This window comes from Syngnathus floridae, chromosome 7, assembly GCF_059516105.1.
Source record: "Syngnathus floridae isolate MCC-2025c chromosome 7, RoL_Sflo_1.0, whole genome shotgun sequence".
In the NCBI taxonomy this organism is placed as follows: domain Eukaryota; kingdom Metazoa; phylum Chordata; class Actinopteri; order Syngnathiformes; family Syngnathidae; genus Syngnathus; species Syngnathus floridae.
Window position 1 is genome coordinate 3717873 of NC_142419.1, and position 9450 is coordinate 3727322.

Genomic DNA, 9450 nt, shown 5'->3' on the forward strand with positions numbered 1-9450 from the left:
CAGAGCAGTTGTTAGGTTGAAATGTCGGTGGAACGTCGTCAATAGCAACCGGCAATGAATCGACAGTGTTAGCGGTCGACGGGTCAACCAGAGGCTGTGTATTTAGATTTTGGATAATGTTTAGCAACTGTACAGGAATGTCAGGACTGATACGCCCGTTGCTGTCATTAGCATGGTTGTTTAATTCTGCTATCATGTTTAGCAATTGTGACGGGATTTGTGTAGGACTCTGTCTCCCCTCATTCGGATTTTGATTGTTCAATTCATCTATGACAGCCTGTAAATGGATAAGAATAGCAGGGCTGTCTGGTCTCTCCCCCTCTAACAAAGCCGTGCTCACATTGTTGAGCAAATCTGTTATTTGACTCGTAGACGTATTGTTAACGTTTGATAAATCTAGCTCTGGTGTGTCACTTCTTTGGCTTGTTTCGCTAAATGGTGGCAAATCTATTTCATCAATGTTTGCTAAGAAATCTGACTCCGTTAACGTAAGGTTTGAATGCTCCATTATATTTTCTTTTACAAAACACAACAGAAACAACACAAACCTATTTTGATTCGGCTAAATCTGTAAGGATACAAACAATCTTAAAACATTCTTGTAACCGTCTTTTGTAGATACAGTTACCACGGCACTTTACAGGCCCCCTGCTGGTTGAGTGGCGCATGTTGTAGAAGGGCTGCCCCCTCCTCCTCCTCCTCTTCCTCTCTCTCTGTGCCTCCGTGTCACGATGTTCACCTGCAGGTTAATCCATTATAATACCGAAAATAGCAAGTCGTATGATAGCACATAAAGAGAGAAAAAATAGGAATACCTCCAACTTTGTTTGTCGACTCTTGATGGTGATGGTTTAAACCCTCGTAAGTAGACAGAGCCTCAACTAGTTCAGAATCCGTCACTGCTTCCGGCTGAGCGGTGTGGGTTGAGAGTGGATTGGTTTCAGCAGTAACACGTGACTCTGATGCCGCTGGTCTCGCTGGCTCTGTCGTTTCGACTGCTCCAATATGGCGGTCGAAGGCAGCTTGTGTCGGCCGAACGCTTTTCCTAGTGGCCGCGGCCACGAGATCTGTTGCATACATACATAAAATAAAATCATCAACTACCGACATTTATATGAACTATCGTAGATGCAGTATTGACTCACCGTAGTCTAATTGTGTTAGGTAAACGTCGCTAAAATCGTCGTCAAAAGATGCGTGGACATCAGCAAGAGCGATGATGTCTGCAAATATTATATAAACATTACATTTTGTTTTCTAAAATAACCGCAGTGTATTATTATTATTATTATTATTTGTTATTATTATTATTATTATCGCGAGAAAGGTATTAAAATGACTTACCTTTAACCATTCTCGAAACAGCTTTTTGACGCGCTTCGACTCCGTTGCTCAGAGCGATGGCTTGTCTTGTCTTGTCTTCTCCAAAATGATGCTCGTCCACATCAAACTTTAAATTCGGCGGGGATAAGACCACACCTATGGGATCACGTGTCGCGGGAAATCGGATAACTTTGGCCGTATGTTGATGACGCATCAAAGGGTCTACCTCGTATCTTTGGCCCCAGTCAGTATTGTTTCTCAAATTATGCATCAACACCCTGCTTTTTTTATCTTTCAGATACCTTTGGCACCATGCTGACGATACTTCAATGATTTTCTCAACAAAACCCCCTTCAGATACCTCTGGCACCATGCTAACGACATTTCAATGATTTTCTCAACAAAACCCCCTTGATCCTCTAAACTATTGTTTGCCAAATTACATGCGTCTCGCTTTCAGACACCTTTGGCTAAACTATTGTTTCTCAAATTATATGCGACTCTCATCCAGACAACTTTTGGCACCAATAACGACCCCACACTGACACAAACACCCCTCCCCTTCTCAACAAAAAGGGCCCCTTCAACCCACACGCGCGGGCCAAAGCTAGCTCAGAGGGGTGGTAGCAAAGCTAGCTCAGATGCTACACCTGTCTTGATTCATAAAAATACATGCCCATACATATCCACATCTTAAAAATGGCGCCAGCAAACCAAAATGGCGACAGTCAAAGATGGCGCCGTCACGACTGGCGCCATCTTGATGCCCCCAACCCCGCCACAATTCAAAAGAGGGTGATTTATGATACCATAACAAGTCATAAAAAGGTCATAAAATTTTATGACCCCTAACTCATTTGCATATGAATAGACATCAAGGCCTGGAGCATTGATCTTCTCTCTCCCGTGGACCCCCGTGAGCCAACCGTGGGCCGAACGCTAAGTGCCAAGGCGGACACGTGACAGCGCAAGAGCCGTTGGCACCGTATTATTATCATATATATAGTAAAATAATATTATAATTAGTTCATAATTATTATATTATATTTATATTGTTCGGATGTGATGTTAATATTTAAATAATTATTATATATAATATTATAATTATATTATACTTGTTATATGATCATCATATTATCATATCAGCAGAAGTTGGCCCGGGCTCCAAGGGAAGAGGCCGATTTTTCGCCATTGTGGCCGACCGGGGAATCAGGCGAGACGGACACATCACGGCGCAAGAGCCGTTGGCACTTAGAAAATATTCGCCAAAGTTGACCCGGCCCCTCCGCGAGTCGTCACCTTATCGTGGTGGAGGGGTTTGCGTGCCCCTATGATCCTAGGAGCCATGTTGTCGGGGGCTTCATGCCCCTGGTAGGGTCACCCATGGCAAACGGGTCCTAGGTGAGGGGTCAGACAAAGCACGGCTCACCCAAGCCCCTTATGATGAACAACATAAATGGACTTTGTTTTCCCTCGCCCGGACGCGGGTCACCGGGGCCTCCCTCTGGAGCCAGGCCTGGAGGCGGGGCTCGAAGGCGAGCGTCTGGTGGCCGGGCCTTCGCCCATGGGGCCCGGCCGGGCATAGCCCGAAATGGAAACGTGGGTCCCCCTTCCCATGGGCTCACCACCTGTGGGAGGGGCCGAAGGGGTCGGGTGCAATGTGAGCTGGGCGGCAGCCAAAGGCAGGGACCTTGGCGGTCTGATCCCCGGCTGCAGAAGCTGGCTCTTGGGACATGGAATGTCACCTCTCTGGCTGGAAAGGAGCCCGAGCTGGTGTGCGAGGCAGAAAGATTCCGACTAGATATAGTCGGACTAGCCTCCACACACAGCTTGGGTTCCGGTACAAGCCTTCTCGAGAGGGGCTGGACTCTCTTCCACTCTGGAGTTGCCCACGGTGAGAGGCGTCGAGCAGGTGTGGGTATACTTATTGCCCCCCGGCTGGGCGCCTGCACATTGGGGTTCACCCCGGTGAACGAGAGGGTAGCCTCCCTCCGCCTTCGGGTGGGGGGACGGGTCCTGACTGTTGTTTGTGTCTATGCACCAAACGGCAGCTCAGAGTACCCACCCTTCTTGGGGTCCCTGGAGGAAGTGCTGGAGAGCGCTCCTTCTGGGGACTCTATCGTTCTACTGGGTGACTTCAATGCTCACGTGGGCAATGACAGTGAGACCTGGAAGGGCGTGATTGGGAGGAACGGCCCCCCTGATCTGAACCTGAGCGGTGTTCTATTGTTGGACTTCTGTGCTCGACACGGATTTTCAATAATGAACACCATGTTCAAGCATAAGGGTGTCCATGTGTGCACTTGGCACCAGGACACCCTAGGCCGCAGTTCGATGATCGACTTTGTAGTCGTGTCATCGGATTTGCGGCCGCATGTTTTGGACACTCGGGTGAAGAGAGGGGCGGAGCTGTCAACTGATCACCACCTGGTGGTGGGTTGGCTCCGATGGTGGGGGAAGATGCCGGTCCGACCTGGCAGACCCAAACGCTCTGTGAGGGTCTGCTGGGAACGTCTGGCAGAATCTCCTGTCAGGAAGAGCTTCAACTCCCACCTCCGGCAGAGCTTTTCCCACGTCCCGGGGGAGGCGGGGGACATTGAGTCTGAGTGGACCATGTTCCGCGCCTCCATTGTTGAGGCGGCCGACCGGAGCTGTGGCCGTAAGGTCGTTGGTGCCTGTCGTGGCGGCAATCCCCGAACCCGCTGGTGGACACCGGCGGTAAGGGATGCCGTCAAGCTGAAGAAGGAGTCCTATCGGGCCGTTTTGGCCTGCGGGACTCCGGAGGCAGCTGACAGGTACCGGATGGCCAAGCGGAACGCGGCTTCGGCGGTTGCTGAGGCAAAAACCCGGGCGTGGGAGGAGTTCGGTGAGGCCATGGAGAATGACTTTCGGACGGCTTCGAGGAAATTCTGGTCCACCATCCGGCGTCTCAGGAGGGGGAAGCAGTGCAACGTCAACACTGTTTACAGTGGGGATGGCGTGCTGCTGACCTCGACTCGGGACGTCGTGAGTCGGTGGGGAGAATACTTCGAAGACCTCCTCAATTCCACCTACACGCCTTCCATTGAGGAAGCAGGGCCTGGAGACTCTGAGGCGGATTCTCCAATCTCTGGGGTCGAAGTCACTGAGGTAGTCAAAAAACTCCTCGGTGGCAAGGCCCCGGGGGTGGATGAGATCCGCCCGGAGTTCTTAAAGGCTCTGGATGTTGTGGGGCTGTCATGGCTGACACGCCTCTACAACGTTGCGTGGACATCGGGGACAGTGCCTCTGGATTGGCAGACTGGGGTGGTGGTTCCCCTCTTTAAGAAGGGGGACCGGAGGGTGTGTTCCAATTACAGGGGAATCACACTCCTCAGCCTCCCTGGTAAGGTCTATTCAGGGGTGCTGGAGAGGAGGGTCCGTCGGGAGGTCGAACCTCGGATCCAGGAGGAGCAGGGTGGCTTTCGTCCTGGCCGTGGAACAGTGGACCAGCTCTACACCCTCGGCAGGATCCTCGAGGGTGCATGGGAGTTCGCCCAACCAGTCCACATGTGTTTTGTGGACTTGGAGAAGGCGTTCGACCGTGTCCCTCGGGAGGTTCTGTGGAGGGTGCTTCGGGAGTACGGGGTGCCGAGCCAACTGATAAGGGCGGTTCGGTCCCTGTATCACCGATGCCAGAGTCTGGTCCGCATTTCCGGCAGTAAGACGGATTCATTCCCAGTGAGGGTTGGACTCCGCCAAGGCTGCCCTTTGTCACCGATTCTGTTCATAATTTTTATGGACAGAATTTCTAGGCGCAGCCGAGGCGTTGAGGGGGTCCGGTTGGGGGACCTCAGCATCGCGTCTCTGCTTTTTGCAGATGACGTGGTGCTGTTGGCTTCTTCAGGCCGTGATCTCCAGCTCTCGCTGGAACGATTCGCAGCCGAGTGTGAAGCGGTCGGGATGAGGGTCAGCACCTCCAAATCCGAGTCCATGGTCCTCGATCGGAAAAGGGTGGAATGCCCTCTCCGGATCGGGGATGAGATCCTGCCCCAAGTGGAGGAGTCTTGTTCACGAGTGAGGGGAGGATGGAGCGTGAGATCGACAGGCAGATCGGTGCAGCGTCGGCAGTAATGCGGACCCTGTACCGGTCCGTTGTGGTGAAGAGAGAGCTGAGCCAAAAGGCAAAGCTCTCAATTTACCGGTCGATTTACGCTCCTACCCTCACCTATGGTCACGAGCTATGGGTCGTGACCGAAAGAACGAGATCTCGGATACAAGCGGCCGAAATGAGTTTTCTCCGCAGGATGTCCGGGCTCTCCCTTAGAGATAGGGTGAGAAGCTCGGTCATCCGGGAGAGACTCGGAGTAGAGTCGCTACTCCTCCACGTTGAGAGGAGCCAGATGAGGTGGCTCGGGCATCTTATCAGGATGCCTCCTGGACGCCTCCCTGGGGAGGTGTTCCGGGCATGTCCCACCGGTAGGAGACCCCGGGGACGACCCAGGACGCGCTGGAGAGACTATGTCTCTCAGCTGGCCTGGGAACGCCTTGGGATCCCCCGGGATGAGCTGGATGAAGTGGCTGGGGAGAGGGAAGTCTGGGAGTCCCTCCTAAAGCTGCTGCCCCCGCGACCCGACCCCGGATAAGCGGAAGAAGATGGATGGATGGATGGATGGATGGAAGTTGACCCGGGCTCCAGGGGAAGAGACCGAATTTTCGCCATTTGTGGCCGACCGGGGAATCAGCCGAGGGGGACACATCACGGCGCAAGAGCCGTTGGCACTTAGAAAATATTCGCCAAAGTTGGCCGGACTTCCAGAGGAAGAGGCCGGATTTTCGCCATTTGTGGCCGACCGTGGAACCAGCGAAGGCGGATACAATTTCAAAGGAAGCCTGGGTAGCTGGTCCGCGGGCCAAACGGGGTTTCGTAAGCTACCGGTCGCGGACACGAACCCACGCCGGGCATGAGCCACCGAGAGGCGGATAGGCATTCATGGAGGTCCCGCCGGCTGGTCCGCGGGCCAAACATGGTCCCGTAAGCTACAGGTCGCGGACGCGAACCCACGCCGGGCCAGAGCCACCGAGAGGCGGATAGGCATTCACACAGGTACCGCCGGCTGGTCCGCGGGCCAAACGGGGTCCCGTAAGCTAGCGGTCGCGGACCCGAACCACGCCGGGCCAGAGCCACCGAGAGGTGGATAGTCATTCACGGAGGTCTCGCCGGCTGGTCCGCGGGCAAAACGGGGTCCCGTAAGCTACCGGTCGCGGACGCGAACCCACGTCGGGCATGAGCCACCAAGAGGCGGATAGGCATTCACGGAGGTCCCGCCAGCTGGTCCGCGGGCAAACGGGGTCCCGTGAGCTACCGGTAGCGGACGCGAACCCACGCCGGGCATGAGCCACCGAGAGGCGGATAGGCATTCATGGAGGCGCCGCCAGCAGGTCCGCGGTCCAAACTGGGTCCCGTAAGCCATCGATAGCGGACGCCGACCCACGCCCGGCAATAACCACTGAAGTGGCCGAACAATGCTCCAGAAGCGGCGGGTGACTCCTCATAGGCTCTCCGGCAAGCACGGTGGAGCTCTGGTGGTCCTCCGTGGGACTTCCATCAGCCAGCGCACTCACGCGCGCCGCCCGGCACCACCGGGAGGCCGTGCGCACGCGCCAGGTGGCCGAAAATAGCTACAGCCGAGCGGATCGGAACTTTATAAGCACCTCGGATGAGATCGCGGAGCCTTTTTTAACTTCCAGCGGGCCGCGTGCGCACGACGATCAGCGCCAGTGACCGTACTGCTCCATCCGGTACCTTGCACGGCACGCTTCTCCCCCCGTGCGGACTTCCAAGCGCTCGTGGAGACGTTCGGAAGCTGCCGGTGAAGCTGTGGCGGGGAATTACTTCCCTCATGCAGACACGGAGAGAAATTACACCGCCTCTCGCACTTAGCGCACACTCGCATTGCTCCGCGTCCGATGACACTTTAGCGGGTAAACTGCGGGAGTAACTATGACTCTCTTAAGGTAGGCTCACTTGACATTTTTTTAACGGTTCGTGGAGGCGACTGGGAGCACCAGGAGGCCGTGCGCACGCGCAGAGTGGCCGAATAATGCTCCGGCTGCCCTGGGTGATTACTAAGAGGCTCCCAGGTTGGCGTTGCGGAGCCCTGATGGTCCTCCGCGGGACTTCCAGCAGCCGGTGCGCTCACGCACGCCCCCCCGGCACCACCAGGAGGCCGTGCGCACGCACCGGGTGGCCGAAAATTGCTCCAGCCGAGCGGATCGGCACTTTATCAGCACCGCGGATGAGATCGCGGAGCCTCATTCGACTTCCGGCGGCCAGCGTACTCGCGCACGCTGCCCGGCACCACCGGGAGGCCGTGTGCACGCACCAGGTGGCCGAAAATAGCTCCAGCCGAGCGGATCTGCACTTGATAAGCACCACGGATGAGATCGCGGAGCCTCTTTCGACTTCCGGCGGCCGGCGCGCTCACGCACGCCGCCCGGCACCACCGGGAGGCCGTGCGCATGCGCCAGGTGGCTGAAAATAGCTCCAGCCGAGCGGATCGGCACTTTATAAGCACCTCGGATGAGATCGCAGAGCCTTACTTGACTTCCAGCGGGCCGCGCGCGCACGACGAGCCGCGCCGGTGACCGTCCAGCTCCATCCGGTACCTTGCACGGCCCGCTTCTCCCCCTGTGCGGACTTCCAAGCGCTCAGGGAGACATTCGGAGGCTGCCGGTGCCGCTGTAGCGGGGAACGTCTTCCCTCTGGCGGACACGGCGAGAAATTACACAGTCGGCCAGACGGTGGGAGTAACTATGACTCTTAAGGTAGGCTCACTCGACATCTTTTTAACGGTTCGTGGAGGACCCAGGGGACTTCCAGCCGGTTCTCGGGGGTGCATTCCTCCTCACTTTTGAGGCCCGAGGAGGCTTCCAGGACCTCGGCTAAGCATTTACCACGGCCCGCTGAGCTTCCAGAAGACTTCCAGCCGGTTCTCCGGGTGCTTTTCTCCTCACTCTTTAAGCCGGCCGAGGCTTCCAGAGCCTCGGCTAAGCGTTTTCCACGGCCCGCTGAGCTTCCAGAGGACTCCCGGCCGGTTCTCAGGGTCCTTCCCTCCCAGCTTTTTAAGCCGGCCGAGGCTTCCAGCACCTCGGCTAAGCGTTTTCCACGGCCCGCTGAGCTTCCAGAGAACCTCCGGCCAGTTCTCAGGATGCTTTCCTCCTCACTTTTTAAGCCGCCGGAGACTTCCAGCACCTCGGCTAAGCGTTTTCCACGGCCCGCCGAGCTTCCAGAGGACCTCCAGCCGGTTCTCAGGGTGCTTTCCTCCCAGCTTTTTAAACCGGCCGAGGCTTCCAGCACCTCGGCTAAGCATTTTCCACGTCCCGTTGATCTTCCCGGAGCTTGTAATGGGGAAATACCTCCCTCTGGTGGACACGGCGAGTAAATACACCACCTCTCGCACTTAGCGCACACTCGCATGGCTCCGGGTCCGAGTACACTTTGCCCGGTCGAACGGCGGGAGTAACAATATTTTTTGGAACGGTTCGTGGATATGTATATATATATATATATATATATATATATATATATATATATATATATATATATATATATATATATATATATATATATATATATATACGTATATATATATATATATATATATATATATATATATATATATATATATATATATATATACGTATATATATATATATATATATATATATATATATATATATATATATATATATATATATATATATATATCAAAAAAAAAATCCTCACCCCCGTGGGTGGTCTCTTTTTCCCTTCAAGCTTGGGTCCTGGGAGCTTGAGGGTTCTACGCAGTATCTTTGCTGTTCCTAGTACTGCACTTTTCTGGGCTGAGATGTCAGATGTTTTTCCTGGGATCTGTTTCAGCCACTCCTCCAGTTTGGGGGTTACTGCCCCTAGTGCTCCAATGACCACAGGTACCGCTGAAGTCTTCACTCTCCAGGCCTTCTCCAGCTTTTCTCTGAGCCCTTGATATTTCTCAAGTTTCTCATGTTCCTTTTTCCTAATGTTACCATCATTTGGGATGGCTATGTCAACCACAACGGCTTTCCTCTGCTCTTTGTCCACCACCACAATGTCCGGTTGGATCGCCATTACCATTCTGTCTGTCT

General features: G+C 54.2%; 1 long non-coding RNA gene across 1 annotated transcript; it reads right to left on the reverse strand.

Annotated features, from left to right (window-relative positions):
- Positions 1 to 329: 329 nt before the first annotated feature.
- On the reverse strand, positions 330 to 1242 carry LOC148394808 (uncharacterized). The gene is made up of 3 exons (XR_015859297.1): positions 1146 to 1242; positions 816 to 1067; positions 330 to 739 (listed from the first exon to the last, which is right to left on the reverse strand). It is a non-coding gene; the product is annotated as an uncharacterized LOC148394808 (long non-coding RNA).
- Between the last annotated feature and the right edge of the window lie 8208 nt (positions 1243 to 9450).